General features: G+C 37.9%; 1 protein-coding gene across 1 annotated transcript in view; it reads right to left on the reverse strand.

The window, feature by feature from the left end:
• Window positions 1-22,933, reverse strand: part of LOC137615275 (secretion-regulating guanine nucleotide exchange factor) — a 660,562-nt gene that overhangs the window by 108,368 nt on the left and 529,261 nt on the right. The gene's annotated exons all lie outside the window — the stretch shown is intronic.

Consider the following 22,933-nt stretch of genomic DNA (forward strand, 5'->3'; position numbering starts at 1 on the left):
TGTATGTTATCAAATTTTCTCCAGTACGGTGTCTACGCAATCTAGTCAGAGATTTTCCTGTGGCTCTGTGCAAGACAGTTAATTCTGAAGACCACCAGAAGACTGGTCGTCTTGTGAATAATTCTGTGGTTTTGAGAATCAATTTGATTTCTGCTGTATAGAGAGTTCCATTCAGTTGGTCTATGACATCATCAATACTTTGAAACTGTTCTGCACTCCTCTCGAATTTATTTAGGTCACAAAATTTAACCCAGTCTGCCTAGTCAAGATTTCACTGTGAAGATCTTTGTTGGTGTTTATAATGATTGGTGCATGATCACTAGTATGCCAATCATCTAATGTCCTCTAATCAAAATCAACAAGGCAGCTAGAGCTTGCAATTGAAAAGTCAATACATGACAAGGTACCTGTCTGAACATGGAAGTGTGTGGGCTCCTGGTGTTTGCTAAAACATCACCCTACAAACGATATCTACAATTCAAATCTTCAAGTAAAAAAAAAGGTTGAGGGAGCTGTTGAATAACCTTTACTGAATTATCATATGATATGTTATCATTTAGAGGCAAGTACAGAGAGCAGATTGTATATTTTCTCTCTAAATCAATCTGTACAACCACTGCCTGCAGAGGTGTATGAATAGATAAAGGTATTTGGGCAACATCTCGACGAACGTATAAAGTTCCTCGTATTTGGCCTTTAAACCCTGACAATTCCATTGCAAAATGGGGTAAAAAAAACTATGGTTTATTTTTTGGAAGAACATTTAGATGAAGTCCTCCCATTAGCAAATTTTGATCTTACACTATTTCACGGTGGTTTTATTAGAGAGGTTCTTGATATATTGGATTTTGTGTTTGTGATTTTCTTTTTGTCCTTTTGAAACTATTGTTGAGGGGGATGGTGGACCTGAACTTCAATTTCTGATTTATCTAAATTGTCTTCTGGTTTATCAGAAACATCAACAGACAAAACATCATATTTATTTGATGTCATAACTAATATTTCGTATGGAAGGGGGTGAGAGAGATGGAGGTCTCTCTCTTTTCTGATTAATAGGTGGTGAGCTACCAGGTGTTTGCACCTTTTTCACCACAGGTGCACCTGGTAACTTGGTTTCCAGTGGAACCTCCATCAAATTAGGCAAGGACATGGCCTGAGAGAGGTTAGTACTATTGTTGGTAATGGGGGATGAAGGCTGTATAGAAATGGGCAGTGCCACGGTTTTAATACACCGTGGCAAAGCCATGGAAGTCAATATGCTTACCTTGTCATGCAAAACCTTAGGTGGGGTTTGACTTCTAACTTATCATCACTACTTGTCTTGAGGTTAGACAGTATTACTGATTAAGTGCATGATTTGGCATGGATTAGGAAGCTATTTTTCCCAAAGCGAGATATATCACATGGTGCAATGGTTCCTACTTTTTTCTGAATTAGTTTGCTAATTTTAAAAAGTGTTCTATTAGAACGACTCTTTTTCTTTCCCTTACTTCTACCCTACTATTGGAATTCATCTAAAATTCTGAGCCGTTTGGCATGAGCTCCCATTGTAGTGTAGCCTTAGCTTTAATTAGTAGTAGGTAGAATTATTTATTTGGTAAGGATATTTTCGAAATACTTCTTATTTCTTATTTCCATTGTGAGTAACGTACTCATTGAAATTTTTCTATCTTTACAGGTTGCTGACGGTATGGAGTACTCGATGGTTACCTGCACCAGGAGGGTCAAGGTGCCTTGTGGCCACAAGACCTGCAGGAATCATGCTAATTGCCATGTTTTGAAGGGATCCATTCATATCTGGGAACCATCCAACTGCAGCATATGTAAGGATCTCCTTCATTCTGGATTCTGTGCTACCAACAAATTCTCAAGATGAGAAAGCATGGGTCCAGAAAACCATCAGGACCTGGGTTCGAGGATTCCAGAAGAGCTCTCAGCAAGGTGCCCCTATCTTCCTTCAGTGGAAACGAGGGATCTCCTGTTTCCCTGGGCTGATTTACCTAGATGTATGGTCCTCAGATACCGGTGGGGCAACTCCCGACTGTAAAGCTGGTTATTGTAGATCAAGAAGTCCAGGACGTGCTTCAGAAAATGAATCTGGATGTTGCCAACATGTCGACAACCTCTTTCATTTCGACGGTCAAGGAAAGGATCTGACTGACTGCGGAAGCCTCGGAGGACTATTCCAAGTACTAACCCTTTGCCTGTCCCTGTCTTTGATTCTGCTCCATCAGCTTCAACTTCGACTCTTCTTCCGACTCCGACTGCCCCTTTGCTCCCCTGGGCATTTGGAGTTTATGGCTTCCATGAAAGCATTCACGGAAAATATTCTAGCTGAGCATAAGAAGTCTTAAGTGTCCTTGGAGGCGAAGATTGAGGCATTACAACAGGCCCCAACGTCCAAGGCTCCAACAGTCTTAAGTCTACCGGACTGTTCGGTTAAGAACCCTTTGCGTTATGCAGAACACATGGTTCTGAGTGAGGGGTACCTTATATTGGCAAGGACTAGGCTCTAAACTGGTTTCGGATTTTAAGTTTTATTCCTCTATGGATGATTACCCTCACTATACGGTTGAATTCTGAGGCGTCTATCCGGGATGATACCATTCCTAAGGAGACAAACATATTCGATCATGGTAAGGCTCAAACTTTATTGGTGAAGGAGCTAAAAACAGCTGAATTTACCAACACTCAGCTTTCTGCTTTCAGCAGGAAGCAAGTGACCTTTGAAGCTCTGAAAAACACTGTCTTTCCCTTTGCCTCAAAAAGTCTTGAGGCAGTCAAGAAAGAAGTAATGGAAGGTAAGTCTCTACCTATGATAGAGGAGTGCAAGCATGTTTCTCTTGCTCTCACATATGATTCCGACAGTTGGGAAGATACCCAACATACCTTTACAGTTGGATAATTGGATAGGGATACATGAGGTAAGCAGTTTAATGAGACACTGCCAAGAATATCTTTTGAAATTGGAATTGGAGGCCATAGAAAGACTGGTGGCTTCCTTGTCACACCAGTCTTACTTGGAAATGCTCATTGGGAACTATTCAAAAACTGAACTCTTCACAGTTCTAGCCAAGACTCATCTAGCTACCTTCCATCGTGATCAGCATGCGTTCTTTTAAGCCAGGAGGGCCTGCAGGGAGCACATCCTAGCAGCGGCAACTATTAGGCATGAGCCTAAAAAGTTGATTGACTCTAATATGTGGGGGAAATATCTGTTTCCCCAGTGGGTGGTGCAAGGAGTCATGGATAGGGTGGCTCATGAAAACAAGAGCCTTATGGAAAAATGGGGTATGTCCTCTAAGAGGAAATTTACCCCTGGAAAAGGACCTCAGCCTAAAGGCAAGAAGCCTAAGAAACCCTTTAAAGGCAAGAAGCCTAAGAAACCCTTTAAAGGCAAAAAGACCTTTACTGCCACTACTGCCACAGTTGCCACAATACCACAGACTTTGTACACGGTTCCCCAGCAGTATATTACACAGTCCCGAGCCTTCAATCTCGTTTACAAACGAGTCACTACTACATTTCACCCTGTTGGAGCTTAGGGAAGAAATGTGAGTGGAAGAGGAAAATCTGGAAGAGGTGGCCAACCTAGGGGCCAAGGAAATAAAGGCAGAACAAATAAAGGAGCAGGACCTCCAAAACAACAATGAGGAGCTTCCGGTAGGGGAAAACTCTATCGCTTCAGGGATCAATGGAACCTCGATCCTTGGGCTCACAGCTTAATCATAAAAGGACTATGCTGAAAATGGAGATAGAAACTGCCAAAGTTCAAGAGATTCTTTCAGCCCACAACACCTTTACTGAAAGAACATGTGCAAGATCTTCTCCAGAGGGGAGTTATATATTGCACGAAATCCATGAACTTTCAAGGGCGTCTATTTTGCGTGCCAACGAAAGATTTGAATAGTCTTCAAACAATATTGGACTTGTCATCTCTAAACAAGTTCATTCAGAGCGACAAGTTCCAGATGCTATCTCACCAATATGGACCCTAATACCCCAGGTGGCATACACCATCTCCATAGATCTTACAGACGCTTACTGGCATCTAATAGGTCGGCACTTCTTTCCCTACCTTAGTTTCAGACTGGCAAGAAAGGCCTACGTATTCAAAGCTATGCCCTTCGCACTCAGCATAGCTTCAAAGATTTTCACAAAACTAGCCGAGACCGTTGTTCTACAACGCAGAGACAAAGGCCTTAAAGTTATGGTAAACCTCGACAACTGGTTGGTGTGGGCTGCGATGAAGTCACCATGTCTTCTAGCAGCTCTGATTGATTGATTGATTGATTTAAAGTTTTCAGGCATCCTGATATCTAAGGTCACTGACGCCGATATCATTTAGTTTATATATATAAAGAAATAAAAGAATATTCAAATAACACCATAAAAGTTGAATGTCATTACAAAAGTTAAATAGTTTCCAAAAGATCTGCTTATGGAATAAATCTAAAAATGCCACGTATAGTAGGATACATCAACCGAACCTGCCACCCTCACCTTGAGCCTTAAACAAATATCTATTCCTTAAGTTATTATAATTGGGGCATTCGGTCAACAAATGCCTCACTGTTAGAGGTAATAAACAGTCGTCACAATACAGTTGATGTTGGCCCTTCAGCAGAAACTTGTGTGTCAACTGAGTGTGACCAATACGGAGACAACAAAAAGATGTCTCCCATTTTCGGGGCATCATGTTAGACCTCCGAGATATGACATTTGTTACTTATCTCATTTTATTGCCATCTAGACTATCCCAGTGCTGTTGTCATTTATTGCAAAGCAATTTCTTGATGTTATGTAGGAAATCATTACAGGGAATGGGATACCTTCTTGGCAGCAACTCGGATGCAGCATTCTTTGCCCGTGAATCTGCCTTCTCATCACCAGACACACCTACATGTGCTGGAACCCAACAAAATCAAACCATTATACCTCATCGTCCAATAACAAAAAGCCATTCTAAAATCTTTAAAACTAAAGGGTTACTAGAATTAAAAACTTCTAAAGCTTGAAGGACACTCCTTGGATCACTAAAAATTGTAAAATTACTCATCTTCTTCAACGCTATTTTCTCAATAGCAGTTAATATGCCATACAGTTTGGAAGTAAATATAGAAGCTGTTAGTGGAAGTGCACCTCTATAATTAAAACCATTACTATGTACTCCAAATCCAATGCCAGCATCAGATTTGGAGCCATCAGTATATATAAAATTAAATCCCCTATGGTCTTCAACATGTTCCATAAAAAGAGACCTGGCTTCTAGGTCAGTCATATTCTTCTTAACTCCAATAAAGTATTTACATAAAAGATATCTCTGGTAATTTCCATGGAGGCGTTGATGATACCTTGAATGGAAATACCTTACTTCTAATTATATCCAGACTGTTTAATAATTGTTTCACCCAAAAGCCATAGGGTTGAGGAGATTTTGGGTGCAACTCAAAGTATGTTGGGTGCCTTACAAGGCTTGCAGTCTGAAAGGCTAAGGAATTAGGGAGTCTTTGCAATCTAAACCAATACCAAATAACGTAAGACATTCGGTGAAGGTCGAGAGGCAACTCTCCAGCATCAACAAGGAGACTTGGGATAGGTGAGGTTCTAAATGCTCCTGTGGACAATCTAATACCAGCATGAAGTATTGAATCTAATATCTTTATTCGGCTTGGGGTGGCTGAGGAGTATATTTCACACCCATAACTAATTTTGGAAAAAATCAAGGCCTTGTATAATTTTAAAATAGCATTGCGGTCTGCTCCCTGATGTATGGGACAATACCTTTAAAGATTCAGAGCCTCAACACATTTAGCTTTTAATGCTTTTAGGTTTGAAACCCATGTAAGTCTACAATCAAACCTCAAACCTAAAAATTTAGCTTCCCCTACACATGGGATACGTTGACCTTTAATGTATATATCTGGGTCTGGATGTGCTCCCCGGATACGACAGAAATGTACAATAGTAGTTTTACTTGTCGAGAACTTGAATCCATTCATATCGCCCCACTGGATAATTTTGTCAATTGAGAGTTGTATTTTTCTCTCAACCATTGCCATTTTAGCTCCAGCAAATGATATGGAGAGATCATCCAAAAATAATGTTGAGAGAACATCCCGGGGAATGGCTGAGGATATCCCATTAATTGCTAGTGCAAAAAGGGTTACAGTCACCACACTACCCTGAAGAACTCATTCTTCCTGGCACTTACTCTCTGATAGAGTTTCCCCAACTCTCACTTGAAAAACTCAATGTGAAAGAAATGCCTGAATAAATAGTGGAAGCTCTTCTCTAAATCCCAATTCATGAATTATTTCAAGTATACCATATCTCCAAGTGGTATCATATGCCTTTTCAAGGTAAAAAAAAAAAAAAAAAAAACTTCCACATGGTGCTGTTTGGAAGCAAACGCGTCACAAATAGAGGACTCAAGTCGTATCAACACATCAGTCTGAGTGCATTTTCCTGCATCCACATTAAATCGATGATAAAATACTCTTCTTTTCAAGGTACCAAATCATTCTTGCATTGACCATCTTCTCCATGATTTTACATAAAGAAGATGTCAATGCAATAGGTCGGTAGTTTGCTGCTAAAAACTTGTCCTTACCGGGTTTCAAAAAGGCTAAAATAATGGCTAGTTCCCAAACACTTGGATAATTATGATCATGCCATATTCTATTAATAATGCTTAAAATAAATAACTTTGCATTAAAATGTACATGTTTAATCATTGCACATGGAATTCCACCTGGTCCAGGGGATGTATCGTTACAATTAGTAAGAGCGAATCATATTCTCTTTCAGTAAAAGGAGAATTATATGGCTCTTCCCTTCCTGTTACATGATTTAAAATTTTCTTTTCCTCGTTGCTCTTATACTGGTGACCAGGAGCTCCTTCACACTTGCACGATAAATTTGAAAAATGTTCAGCCAGGGCATTGCTGACATCATTTGCTTCAGTCACTACTGACCGTTCACCTTCTACACTGGTGGTGGGTTTGGAGTAAATTTACCGGAAATCTTTTTTATTTTCCTCCACACAGCAGATGGTGGTGTTCTACTGTTAATGGAGGAAACAAAAGACACCCATGACTGGTCCCTAGATTCCTTCATGGCACGATGGAACTGTGCTCTACATTTCTTGTATATAATCAAATTGCCCTCAGTGCGGTGTCTGCGCAGTCGAGTTTTAGACCTTGTGGCTCTGTGCAGGGCAGTTAGTTCTGAAGACCACCAGGGGACTGGTCGTCGTTTGAATAACCCTTTTGTTTTCGGAATTGAGTTGACTCCTGCTGTATGAAGGGTTCCATTCAGTAAGTCTATGGCATCATCAATATTTGCAAACTGTTCTGCATTTATTTCAATTTCAATTGGCCCACGAAATCTATCCCAGTCCGCCTTATCAAGATTCCATCGTGGAGATCTTTGTAAAGGTGGACCATTGTTGGTGTTTATAATGATTGGTGCATGATCACTAGTATGCCAGTCATCTAATGTCCTCCAATCGACATCAAGGAGACAGTTAGAGCTTGCAATTGAAAGGTCAATGCATGACAAGGTACCTGTCTGTACATGGAAGTGAGTGGGCTCTCATCTATTAAGGAGTCCCACAACCTCGTTTTCCACAATTGATGATATAATATTGCCCCTGGTGTTTGCTAAAAGATCACCCCACAAAGGATGTCTACCATTAATATCTTCCAGTAAAAGAAAAGGTTGAGGGAGCTGTTGAATCATCTCTACTAAATCTTCATACGATATGTTATCATTTGGAGGAAAGTACAGCGAACACATTGTATATTTTCTCCTTATATGAATCCGCACAACCACTGCCTGCAGAGATGTACGGACAGATAAAGGTATTTGGGGAACATCTCGACGAACGTATATGAGACTTGCGCCATGGCTCCCTACTCGTGATCATAAGGTGACCTATAGCTAATGTATTCGTGAAGACAAGGGGTATTAGCATCAAGCTTGCTCTCCTGTAGACTTACGATTATGGGGGAATAATCGTAAACTTAAGAGCTTAAGTTCTTCATATTTGGCACTCAAACCCTGACAATTCCATTGCAAAATGGAGGAAAAAACTATGGTTTATTTTTTGCAAGAACTTTTAGATGAAGTCTTCCCATTAGCAATTTTTTATATAATGCTATTTCCCGGTGGTTTTATTAGAGAGGGTCTTGATAATTATGGTTTTTTGTTTGTGCTTTTCTTGTTGTCCTTTTGTTCCAATTGTTGAGGGGGATGGTTGACTTCAACTTGAATTTCTGATTTATTTAAACTGTCTTCTGGTTGGTCAGAAACATCAACAGACAAAACATCATATTTCTTTGAAGTCATAACTCTAATATTTCTTATGGAAGAGGGTGAGAGAGATGGAGGTCTCTCTCTTTTCCGATTTATAGTTGGTGAGGATCTACCAGGTTTTTGCACCTTCCCTACCACAGGTGCACCTGGTAACTTTGTTTCAGGTGGAGCCTCCATCAAATCAGGCAAGGACATGGCCTGAGAGAGGTTAGTACTATTGCTGGTAAGGGGGGATGAAGTTTGTATAGAAGTGGGCAGTGCCGCAGTTTTAATACACAGTGGCAAAGCCTTGGAAGGCAATATGCTTACCTTGTCACGCAAAACTTTACTATCATTAGATGATGTATTTCCTTTCGTGGAATTACTGGCAGCACTATGTGGGTTTGATGTCTCCTGTGGTATATTTTCTCTTGATTTCAGTGCCTTTGCATAGCTGTTTGGTTTTTTCAGTAGTCTTTTGGCATGTCCTACACTTGTGTGTTCTACACTGGATTTATTGAGGGCTGCTTCTTCAAACTTATAAATCTCGCAGCTCCTGTCAGTGAATTTATGCTTTGAATTGCAGTTCAAACAGCTGGGCTCGAGTGTACAGTCTCCATGATAAGGTCTGGAACAGATGCTACACATTTTTTCATTTAAACAAACTTTGGAAGCATGTCCAAATTTGAAACACTTGAAACATTGTAAGAGCCTTTGTTTGAAAAGTCAAACTTTAATTCTTTCATTTTCAATATCGATGTGGAAAGGCACATTGGCATCCTGGAAATTAAGGATAATCATTGATGTCTCAGGAATCTTATGTACTTTCCACACTGTTAATGGGCACATGGCTAGTATTTCCTCTTCTGTAAATTCATACAGATCTTTATATAAGACTACTCCCCTTCCGTAACTAAAATTTAGGTGGGGTTTGACATCTATCATATCCTCATCACTACTTGTTTTGAGGTTAAACAGTATTACTGATTGCATGTATGATTTTGCATGGATTAGGACGCTATTTTTCCCAAAGCGAGATATATCACCTGGTGCAATGGTTCCTACCCTTTTCTGAATTAGTTTGCTAATTCTAAAATAATCCCCATTACTCCCTTTAGGCTCAGCAACAAGCCACATTGGTGGTTTTGGCTTTCTTTGGGGGAGCATGGTTATATCGACATCTTTCTCAAACCAATCAGCAGGTCTATTTACATCTTAATTATTTGGTATCCTATCATATAGGGCACCCATGACATTCAAGTTATTAATTTTGATATTATTAATGTTACATATTGCATTAAATGCTTCATGATTATTATAAGATATCCATGAATGCCATTTTTTATTTTCACGTTTCATTCTAATTTCTTTTATCACTCCATAGCATCTAAATGCTTTATATAGCATATAATCAGTATTTATTGGAATTTGGGTAACATGAAGGATTCAAAGTTTCCCTTTGTTACTCGACTTAATTGGTTTTAAACCAGTAGAGGGGTCCTTTTTTGTTCCTAGGTCATCAACAGAATTTACCTTCATTGAATTAGCAGAGGTCGTCAACAGTGCCGGGGGAGAGTCATCGTATCCAGGGGATGGGGGTTTGTTACTTAAAGAATCCATAAGACGAGAGAGAGAGAAAAGTGTTAGTTTGATGTACCTTCTCGAAAATGTTAGGCCATCACATGACAGCAAGGAAATTTGCACTCTCCACTATCGGCACAATGAGAGTATACTTCCCAGATGGTCCACTCCATACCCTACCCGAAGGATAGCATTAAAACAGATATAGAGGCACAGGTGTAAGCTGAACCTGCCTGTTAGGACTGAGACCAAGAAACAATGGAATCATCCTCCCCATATCTGTAATGATGGGCTTCCGGCCAAAAGCCGAGAGTCCTACCCAAACCATTGGATCCCCCTGGATTCCAAAGACCCAACACTTGAGAATAGTTCCGCCAAAAAGGTCCAAACCATCTTCGGTATAGCTGAGATCATTCAATACTCTCACATATAGCTTTGAATGCAAACACCTCCCAACTGTGATACCTCCTCCCACTCATTAAAGCAGGCAGCAATAAAGGATGTATGAACATCCCCGCCGGGGCTATAATGGATGTAGAAACATCCAAGCCATAGGATAAAAAAAAAATAATAAATATATATATGTATATATGCACATATATAATGAGGGAAATGTTTCTCATAGAGTCTGGAAAGCAACATGAAAGAAAGTTTACAAAATTAGGAGAAGGTCGAAGTAATGTTGAGAGAAAGAAAAAGATGGAGAGAAATTTAGATTCGAACAGGGGGAGCAATTTCCCCGAGTTCAAGAGCCCTCTTGCCCGTCACCAAGTTTCAGCACGGGAATGAAATACCGTGCTGAAGCTCAATGAATTCATCAAGGCATTCTCTCATTACGAGGGCTAGTTTGGAGACGAGAGGCATCAAACTATCAAAGAGATCATTGCCACAAAACCCTACGTTTACTGTATAAACAGCTCAAGCCGTGGTCCAATGCTAAGAGACTGTCGACATACATTCCCCTGTGGTTTCCTCCTTCATAAGTGACGATTCACACTGATGCGTCAGAACGAGGTTGGGAGGGTCATACTCCCTCCAAGAAAGTACAGGGTCAGTGGTCAGTCACGTTTAAGCATTTTCATATTAATTTTCTGGGAGCTATGACAGTGTTTTCTCTCTGTGAAGAGGTTGAACCCCAAGAGGACCTACCACATCCGATTGGTTCTCGACAGCAAGACTATAGTCCACTGCATCAACAGACAGGTTTCGAGATCTCCACGGATCAATCATTTATTATTAGCCATTCTCTCTTTGTTGAAAAGAAAGAATTGGCATCTCTGCAGTTCATTTAGGAGTTGACAATGTGATGGTGGATGCTCTATCAAGATTCAAGCCTCTGGAAACAGAATGGTCTTTGGACAAAAAATCATTGTTTCATTCTAGAGCAAGTCCCGGAAGTGCAAATAAATCTCTTTGCGACGAGCTTCAACAGGAAGCTTCCTCGTTACAGAGCACCAAATTTAGATCTGGAAGCAGAGGGGATAGATGTGATATCAATGGGTTGGAACCATTGAACCCACATTTATCTATTCCAACTGTTTAATCTCCTTATGAAGGTCATGGACAAACTATGTATCTTCAAGGGGACAGCAGCATTAGTGGCCCCCAAATGGCACAAGAGCAATTGGTACCCTCTTGTTCCGGAACTCAACCACTGTCGTCTCAATACAGAAGGCCTGGGCATACCGGCCGTGTGAGGGCTATGACGTAATAGCCTGTGTCGGTTGGTCCAAGCGGCAAGCGACAAGCGTTCAAACTCGGTCTGTAATCTGTCTTCATCCGAGCAATAGCCTCTGGCGATGCTCCTTTTGTGATTTGTGTTTTATCCTCTAATATAGGATTTCATGCTGGGTATTATACAAGGTAAAAGTTGAACATAGTTTACTTATTGGATTTACGGTAGTAGAATCAAAATTTTGTGTTTTATAACCGCTATACCACCTGGTTTATATACAAAAGCCGGTAATTCCAGTTTGGTATGTTTGAATATCTTGGGCAAATACCGTAAAGTAAACTTATTGCATTGCTACTTCACTTGTTATACAGTCATTAATAACAAGATCTGCCATGAGAGGAACAGGATGTAAGGCAGTTTTACACTACTGAAGTTTTAAACTGGGATGTGATAAAATTTTAAATTTACCGTCACGGTTTTGTATCTCGTGTGGCCGTATGAGAACGCGACAGTGTTTTTAATAATATAAAGGCAAAAAGCATAGGCAACAAATTTCTTATCACAATTCAAATAAATTTATATTGTTTGATCGGTTACTAGTATTTTAAAGTTTGGATGAGGAATGTTTTCTCAAAAATTATATAACAATAACATTATCTGCCATAAAAGCAACAAGATGTAAGCAGGGTGGCGAGATCTGAAAATTTAAATAAGGGACGCCTAAATCAATGGTGTAGGAAAAAATTTTCCATGGGGGGGGAGGCAGCTGCGTTTGAAATGGCACTCTCGCAATTTCTGAGTATCTGACAGCAAATTGCAGCATAAAAAAAATGCTATTTTGGACGATTTTCACATAACCAATTGAAATTTTTACATGACTATCAACACCGGTAGGCCTACTTGATTAATTTACCAAAAACATACTGACGATGTTGATTCTTTGCTATGCTATAAACTCAATCACAATATCTATCAAGTCAAGGCTATCGCTTTTCTAAGCATACTATGTTTTTTTCTTATGATTTAGTATAGCTATAATTTGTTCGTCGGTTCCAGTTTTATCGTTAAATCTTTAACGCCTTTCACATTTTTAATTTCGTTTAATTGATATTTCACAGAAGACAATTATCTAATGTTTTAATTGATATTCAGTAATACTGCATAGGTTATAAATAAATCAAGGTTTCTAAAGTGCTTTCGTATTAGCAAAATACAGACATACACACACGTACATACATACTGTACATATATATATATATATATATATATATATATATATATATATATATATATATATATATATATATATATATATATATATACTGTATATACAGTGAACCCTCGCTACTTCGCGGTTCGACCATCGCGGATTCACCACTTCGCGGATTTTTTCCATAACCCATATATATACAGTAATATATATATATATGTATGCATGTATTTATGTATATATGTAGGTATGTATATGTGTATACATATAAATATATATATATATATATATATATATATATATATATATATATATATATATATATATATACACTCACACACACACACACACACATATATATATATATATATATATATATATATATATATATATATATATATATATATATATATTTAAAGTAGGAAGATGTGATGTAGTTCTAAGGGAAAAGTATGGGAAATATGTCTGGGTAATAAGCAAAGCTCTACCTCCAGTTTGTTTCTTCATTATGATCAGAGATAAATGTAAACAAAACATTGGTTGCCATTTTTTATCGTGCTTTTTAGCGTGTTTAGGAAATGCATGATATAAAATCACCTTTAATATTTGTGCCTGTTTTAGTTTAGGGTACTGTAGTACATGCATTAAGTGTTCTGTACATTAAAGGGTAGTCTTTTAACAGAACTACGTACAAGGGAAGGTTTTAAAAGTCTGAATATACATGTTGAATAAATAGGTAAATATGGTGTCACTACTTCGCGGATTTTCACCTATCGCGGCCGCGACTGGAACCTATCTACCGCGATAAACGAGAGTTCACTGTATATACAAATATTTATATATATATATATATATATATATATATATATATATATATATATATATATATATACAGTGGTACCTCTACATACGAATTTAATCTGTTCTACAACCGACTTCGGGTGTAGAAAATGTTCGGATGTAAAAACGAATTTTACTATAAGAATACATTGAAATAGGATTAATCCGTGGTTGAGCCCAATAACCTATGATAACTCCTTAATAAATTACTACATATAATTACACATGACAATATGCACTCTAAATTAGATAATAGACATGTAAATAAGAATAATTATAAAGCAATAATAAATAAGAAATGGGTTTTTAGCGTCACTTTACCTTAGAAAGTCCAGCGCAGGTGTCGGTCGGGCTACGCAGAGAGGAGACGGACGGGCGGCGAGGAGGTAGAGAGGGTGACTACGATAAACGTACACTACTGTAACTTATTCTAACTTACACTAAGTGAACTTTAACATAACTTAGCTTATGTATTTTTTTTTTATTTTTATATTTCATTTTTTTTACATTTTATTTTTTTCTTTTTGATGATTAATTTTAATCATTTTCACTCTCTACACTTAAAATTGATTGAATTTTTTTCTCCTCACTCTTTGCCGTTTTCTTTGAACCACTTCCTTCCTCTTCATAACGAGTTCGCTTCGTAGTTTTTTAAAGAAGCTATCGATAGAAAGTTGCTTGGTACAGCTTTTCAGAATGTTTCGAAAATGTGTTAGGCAAACATCATCGAACTGCGCAACTACACGACAAACCTTCAATTTTTTTGGATGGTATTTGTTGATGAAGTCGACCACGTCTTGATATTTTCCTAACACCTCTTTAATTTGCGCCGAACCTAACACATGTTCTACCTCCTCGATCCCTTCCTCGTCATCACTCATGTGCTCAGACATAGCATGGAGTTCCTTGAACTCCTCTGTAGTAAGTTTGTCGTGATGTTCGGCGACGAGTTCCGTGATGTCATCTGCGTTGACCTCCAGACCCATAGACTTGCCAAGGGAGACGATTTCCTCTACGTCTTCCGCTGCACCCACCACGGGATCAGGTTCGGGGTCAAAACCCTCGAAATCTCGGGGAAAAACTGCATTAGGCCACAGATTCTTCCAGGCAGAATTGAGGGTTCATCGAGTTAATCCCACCCAAGCCTGATCTATGATCTTCAAGCAGTGCACGATGTTAAAGTGGCTTTTCCAAAATTCACGCAAAGTTAAGTTTGTGCTTTGCGTGACATTAAAGCACTGCTTGAATAGGTGCTTGGTGTAGAGCTTCTTGAAGTTTGAGATGACTTGCTGGTCCATGGGCTGGAGGATAGAGGTGGTATTCGGTGGAAGATACAGCACCTTTATGAACTTGAATTCTTCGAAGATATCATCTTCGAGTCCGGGGGAGTGAGCAGGTGCATTGTCAAGGCATAGCAGGCACTTTAAAGGCAATTTCTGCTCATGAAGGTACTTCCTCACAGAAGGACCGAAACCTTGATTAACCCATTGGACAAAGAACTGCCTAGTGACCCAGGCCTTCGAGTTGGATCGCCAGAACACATGAAGCTGGTCCTTATCAACATTCTGTGCCTTAAAGGCCCTAGGGTTCTCCGAATGGTAAACCAGTAAGGGCTTGACATTTAAAGTCCCCGCTAGCGTTGGCACATAGGGTGAGAGTCAACCGATCCTTCATTGGCTTATGCCCAGGCAATTTCTTCTCTTCGGCGGTGATGTAGGTTTCGACTGGGCATCTTCCAAAACAGCCCGGTTTCATCACAATTGAACACCTGCTGCTCTACGTAGCCTTCTTCCTGCACGGTCCTTTCAAAGCTCTTCACAAAGTCAGCTGCAGCCTTTGTGTCCGCACTAGCAGCCTCTCCGTGGCGAACAACTGAATGAATCCCGGACCGTTTCTTAAATTTTTCAAACCAGCCACGAGATGCCTTGAAATCGTCTGAGGAACGTTCGGTTGAACTCTCCCCAGCATCACCCCCAGAGCTCGCCTCCTTCAAGTCAGTGAAGATGGCGTGCGCCTTCTCGCAGATGATAGTTTCGGTGATGGAGTCGCCAACAATCTCTCTGTCCTTGATCCAGATTAGCAGAAGTCGTTCCATCTTTTCTATGACAGGGCTACGACGTTTTGAAATGATGGTGATCCCCTTAGAAGGTTTTACTGCTTTAATGGCTTCTTTCTGTTTCAAGATTGTCGAGATCGTCAACATATTTCGGCCATATTCTTTTGCAAGTTCACTTATTTCTTGCTTTACTTCTAAAGAAAGCATTTCCTTCTTCCTTTTCTCACCACTACCACTAGCGAAACTAAGCCTTTTAGGACCCATGATTTACGTAAAAAACCGTAAAAGGATGAACGTAAAAAATCACGATTAAAATACAGTTAATAGCAGAACGCACAGGGCACAACCACACGAAGCCGATGAGAACAGAGGAATGACCCAAGCCACGCTAATTGAGGGTCCCTCCGAGGTCGAAGTGCTGCCTTCTATCGGCGGAAATAAAAAATACATTCAGCGCTATGAGTACCATCTAAACGTACGCGTACAGGTACTGTATTGTTTACTTCGGGTGTAGAGTAGGAACGTGTTCGAATTGTACTTGGCGTGTCGAAAAATTCGGATACAACCGGTACGACGAAAATTGCTCACTTCGTGTGTCGAAATAAAATTCGGGTGTAGAGTCGAAAAATTGCTCGAATTTTACTTCGGGTGTTGGAAAATTCGGATGTAGATACGTTCGTGTGTAGAGGTTCCACTGTGTGTGTGTGTATATATATATATATATATATATATATATATATATATATATATATATATATTACTTAGGCATGTTACTTGCCGTTTATAATGAAAAGGCAATGTCTTGGTGGTTTTCAAAACAGGAAGATAGCTTTTCTCCGGACGAACTGTCCTACAGACAGTTTTCAGAATAAAATCTAATTTCTGTAAGTTTCACGATTTAGTCTGTTTTGAATATGACATGACTTTTGTCGAGAACTAATGTCAATATGACTGCAAAAAGTGGAAATGAAAACTTCAGCGAAACAGTGGAGGGCATGGAAGATCAGCCATGAAGTTCTGTGAAGCCTTGTGAAAAATAATTCATGTATTTAAAAATTAATCGTAAATTTCATCTTTACATTTTCAAGAATCTAAAACTTTCATTTTTCAATTTTTGTCAATTAGTTTTGGATTTTCCATATATTTTGGCATCATCATTTTCACCATCATAGCCTATATATTGAAGTATAATTCAATCGAAACACGTGTCGACACTAAATAATATATAGTGAAACTTTTATGCAATATCCTGTTATTATGAAAATTATCTGCAGGACAGTTTTTCCGAAGAGGAGCTATCTTCCAGTTCTGAAATCCACCAAAACATTGCCTATAAATTCTAAACGTAGAATAACATGCCCAAGTTGTAATCTATATATATATATATATATATATATATATATATATATATATATATATATATATATATATATATATATATATATATATATATATATATATATATATATGTATGTATGTATACTAGTGATGGGACGAGTACTCGGAATCGAGAATCGAAAATATCGGAACTTTTTCTGGTATCAGAAATGGAGAATTTGCACTTGATCTCCTATTCTGGAAAAGATTCTTTGGAATTTGTATGTTTGCAACTTAACAAGGTGAAAAATGTGTTGCTATATTATCATCATTACAGTATCATGACAATCAGATGAAGATATATATTACTATCATTTTTGTTATTATTTCAACCTAATAATAAGGTGAAAAAATAATGCTCTGCCCTAGTCCAAGTCAATGCTTAATAAATTCATGAAGTAACATAAATGGATAAAAACAGAAATAACTATTTCAACAGGTTTGTAGCAAGATTCATTTTATTTACAAACGCACCATACCTGGTATTAGAAGAACGTAGGTAGTCGATACTGTTAAAGAAACAGGAAAAAAAATAAATGAGGGTAAGTATGTTAGCAATAGAGAACTCGGTAAAGACGCAGGCCGTGACGTCATAATTCTGAGACCCAGGTCTTCTATATTGAGACAGCAGTGGCTCAACCCTCGTCAGATTCCTCTGCTGACACAAGTGCTGTCCCAGGATGTACAACAGGAGACTGTCTTCACTTCGATAAAGAAAAACCTTCAGCTCATGATTTTCTCGTCCTAGCTGCTAAAATAAAATATGGAGTTTCGAAGAAAAGAATTGATTTTATAGAGAAGTACAAGTCCTTTACTACAAGAAGGCAATATCTAACCTCTTGAAGGAAGTGGGTGAAGTTTGGTAAGAAACATAAGCCCACTTCAATTACAATGAACTTCTGTTCATGTTTCTTTATCACATTACATGAACAAGGTCTGGCTTCCACAACTATTTCCTCATGTAAATCAGCCCTAACCAGACCAATCGCTTACGCTTTCCATACAGAACTCAATATCGAACTATTCTATAAGATCCTTAAGGGTTGTGCTAAACTGAAACCAAATGCTCCCTCTAAAACCATCTCTTGGTCTTTGGATAAAATCGTGCACTTAGCCTCCTCAACAGATAACTATTCTGTTTTTTGAGGGATCTTACTCAAAACTCGATCTTTTTACTAGCTATGGCTTCTGGTGCTAGAGTCAGCGAGATTGTGGCACTATCAAAGGATGATGGTCACATTGAATTCTCGGAATCGGGAGAAATTAATTTATACCTGGAATCTGCTTTTCTGGCTAAAAATGAACCTCCCACTAAACTCTGGGGTCCTTGGAAGACCATCCCTCTTAAGGAAGATTTTTCTTTGTTCCCTGTGGAATGCCTTAAATCTTACATGTTAAAGAGCATAGCTTTTAAATGTGGATAACTTTTTAAAAGGGAAACAACAAGATCTAATATATCTATAAAACAGCTGAGGTCCAAAATCATCTATTTTATCAGAAGGGCAGAGCCAGATAGTATGCCATCGGGTCATGATCCTAGGAAAGTTGCCTCTTCCTTAAATTTTTTCCAGTATATGTGGCTTACAAGCCTAGACTCGATGGAATTCTTCAAATGTTTTTCAAACACTACTTCAAGACAATTGGAGGAGATTAAACACTTTGTTTTGGCAGCTGGTAGTGTGATTAAACCAGCTTCTTAGTGTTGTGTATAGACTCTTAAGGATTGTATAAAACAGAACTATTACAGTGTCCATAGTGTGGGTTGAATGCTTCTTCTAATTTGCATTGTGTTATAAACTATGTTTATAATGAAGAGTCAAAAGGTGAATTTCTATTTCATTGTACAAATTTCTATTTTTTATACTATTTAGAACGATGTTACTGGAGTAAACAGTTCTTCTTTTTCAAACATTAAATGTAAATATTGTTTGTCCAATTCTTTTACATTTGCTTACTTTTAAAATAATAAAATATTGTATGTCTTTTAGTGTTTCTTTTATATTGGACCTAATTTTATTAATGAATTTTAGAGTACCTAAGTTATTTAACCTTTTTATTACAGACTATTACAGTCAGTATGTGTTCCTACTTATAGTGGTTACATTATCTTTATCACAATGTGTGGGGCTGTGATAACAACTTTCTGGTTTCAATACTGTTTTACAGAAATTTCAATAGTCCACTTATGGAGTTCGACTTTTATCACAAATAGTTGTATTTGGAATAAAAACAAACCCTCATTACACACACTAATTATGGAGAATTTTTAATCTCAAACAATAAGAGGGATTGGAACAATAGCACTTATATGGTTAGATTTTTAAATGCCACAATTGAGAATTTTTAATTCTCAAGTAAACTTCCATCAGGACGACATGGCTCAAGCCTAAAAATGGAATTTTGACATAGGAAAAATCTATTTTTGGTTGAGATAGCCATGTCGTCCTGATGGACCCACCCGTAACTTTCTATCACATCCTGAATTCTCAGTGTGAGGCCATATTTCTTTCAATGTCTGCTGCTGGAATGGTGACCAGCATATGTATTTACATTAACACACTTGTTTCGGAGTTGTTACGGCTCTCCCACGTTACCGATCCTATCCCATATCCGTCTAGAAAAGGTTAACTCTATTCGGGGAAGGATAGTTGTGGTTGTACAGTGAACCCTCGCTACTTCGCGGTTCGACCATCATGGATTCACCACTTCGCGGATTTTTTTCATAACCCATGTATATACATATATCGCGGATTTTCCAGAAATATCGAAAATACCGCGATGTGACCGATGGTGCGAGATTGGAGAAAGTAAGGAAAATTGAATCGTGATTGATTTTCAATATAAATGAAACTTTGAGGAGCAACAAAGATATCATTTGTTAGAGAGATAGAGAGAGGTAAGGAATGGGAGGTAGTGAAAAGTAGCCCACAGAAAGAGAGAGAGGTAGAGGTAGAGAGAGAGAGAGAGAGAGAGAGAGAGAGAGAGAGAGAGAGAGAGAGAGAGAGAGAGAGAGAGAGAGAGAGAGAGAGAGAGAGAGAGAGGGGGGGGGTTTAAATGTAATAAACAAAAAAATTTGATAGGTTATAACACATTGGTGCTTATGTAATATCAACTGTATACTGTAGACGGTTTGAATAAGTTAAGAAATGATATAAATGATACTTTGTTAGTGTATTCGTACACACTCAAGAGCGGCAGCTAGATGACAGCTGATCTAATCACAGCCAAAAGTAAAAAAAAAAAGAAGTCAACAATACTCGATTTTTAAAACAAACCCGAAATTTAAAAACAAAAGTACACGCTTTCTTAATGTGCAATTAACTATTTAAAGAGTGGTAATTTTCTAGAATAAAATGATATTTCCCAAAAAATAGTGGTTTGCTGATGAAATCGGATGCCGTATTTTTAGCTATGATTGAAATGGATGTAGACTCGGCCTAATTATTTCGTTTCGTATTTAATTGACACTAAGAAAACTAATTTTAGTTTCTTCATCTAAATGTAAGTATTGTATAACACGAAGAGAGAGAGAGAGAGAGAGAGAGAGAGAGAGAGAGAGAGAGAGAGAGAGAGAGAGAGAGAGAGAGAGAGAGAGAGAGAGAGAGAGAGAGAGAGAGAGAGAGAGAGAGAGAGAGAGAGAGAGAGAGAGAATCAGCTGTTGTACTCAAATGGTGTGTTTTTGTTTCGTGAGAATTTCATCGCCACGACTTTAACAACAACATACTGTACTGAACTTTACAGTATTATACAGACTACTGTAATATGATAAAATAAAATATTTGTAATCTATTTTATATGAAATGGGGCAATTTTTTTTTTTTAAATTTACATTTACGTATGTAAAACAACTCTCTCTCTCTCTCTCTCTCTCTCTCTCTCTCTCTCTCTCTCTCTCTCTCTCTCTCTCTCTCTCTCGTAGATTGTTTTCCTGCTTTGCTACGTATGTATGATTTTATATAGATACGGTAAATAATATTTGTAATAACATATTTTATTAAAGCTTTTACTGTAATATCATTATTTATCACTTTCATCATGCGCGTTAAATTCCTTAGTTTGTTTACTGAGCGTACTTTATGACGCCGTCGTTTCAGGCGGCGTCATAAAGAAAAACATTTCATTTGGAAGTCCTAAGAAAAATTAAGTAAAACATTAGTAATAACCAAATCAACATACTGTACTGAATAATCAATATAATCGATGCAGAAACTAACCTATACACAGATGTGTAAATGCGTTTGTTTCTTCATTATAATCAGAGATAAACGTAAACAAAACATTGGTTGCCATTTTTTATCGTGCTTTTTGGCGTGTTTAGGAAATGCATGATATAAAGTCGCCCTTAATATTTGTGCCTGTTTTAGTTTAGGGTACGTTAGTACATGCATTAAGTGTTCTGTACATTAAAGGGTAGTTTGTTAACAGTACTACGTACAAGGGAAGGTTTTAAAAGTCTGAATATACATGTTAAATAAATAGGTAAATATGGTGTCACTACTTCGCGGATTTTCACCTATCGCGGCCGGGTATGGAACCTATCTACCGCGATAAACGAGGGTTCACTGTATTTAAACACGTCCCTGTTAGATACAAAATATCTTTCGGGATATTCGTTCTGGGAGTAGTAACCCTGTGATACCTCTACAAGTAAAATTCTCTGGTATATCACTTGCAGAAATATTCCCAGTAGAAAGCTGCATAGAAGAACTTCCATCAGGCTATCTCACTCAAAAATATTTTATTCTTATGTTAAAATCCCTTTTCTAATCCCGTCCTGCCATTTAACTCCCAGTATTCTTCTGAGGGCTTTGTTCTGAAATCTACAAAATCTGTAGGATATTGTTTCATTGTAATATCACGACTCACGTCCATACAATAACGCCGATCTCACTAAACTGACATATTGCCTGATTTTTATATGTAATTTCAGGCGATTTGATTTCCAAATTCTACTTAATCTAGCCATTGTCTGATTTGCTTTTATCAATGTTTCATTAAAATAAAAATCTCAAGACCCTCAAAATCTAAAGACCCTGTATTAGAGATCATAGTTCCTAAATATTTAAATGATTCCACCTCATTAATTTTCTCTCCTTCTAATGATATTTCACATTAAGTTTAAAATACGAAAATTGTTTTCCAAGATACTTATTGATAGTCTCTAACAAAACTTAATTCATATACCAGGTCACTTGAAATCTCTCTCTCAATGGTTTCAACAATTTCTCCATGCTTTTTGCTTTTCAGTGATATATACACTCCTTGGTCTTTGTCTTGCATTTGTTATTACTTTAGCAAGTAATAAAAAATGCAAGGTTTATGAAAGTCTTTACCAATGGCACTATTAGTGTGTTGTAAATCGTAAGTCCTAGTAAATACTTCATTCGGATAGTAAAACACTTGCTTAAAGAAATTTACTGACTCTGTTTCAGAAATTCTACACTTTCTGTATTCCCCTTGGTACTTGAAAAACTACATATGACACAATTCTAGTCATACATTTTACACCGAACTTGGTTTATCTTGGGGAGAGGTCTTTGATCTGATGCTATGGACAGATATATCCTTCTCTGCAGTCAGTTTACTGATTACATTAGTTTAAAATTTATCTACAGTGTTTTTATGAGTTTAAGATTTTTAATGTCTGTTGTTAACATGATGCAAAAAATCCTTATGTCCAATACCGTTGATTCTCTTACAAACACTGTCTCTTCTGACTGAGACTGCTTCCCATATACGTTTTCAGCTATTTTCTGTTGTAGATGTTGGTTCTGATGAAGATGTTGTTGGGGTATTAAAGCCAACACTTGTTGTTGGCACGGGCCTTTCCCTTGGTTGGCCCGTAGGAATCTGATGAAGAAGACTGACAGATTCTACATTTTCTGTCATCTACTAC

The sequence above is a fragment of the Palaemon carinicauda genome, chromosome 21 (genome assembly GCF_036898095.1).
Source record: "Palaemon carinicauda isolate YSFRI2023 chromosome 21, ASM3689809v2, whole genome shotgun sequence".
NCBI classification, from domain to species: domain Eukaryota; kingdom Metazoa; phylum Arthropoda; class Malacostraca; order Decapoda; family Palaemonidae; genus Palaemon; species Palaemon carinicauda.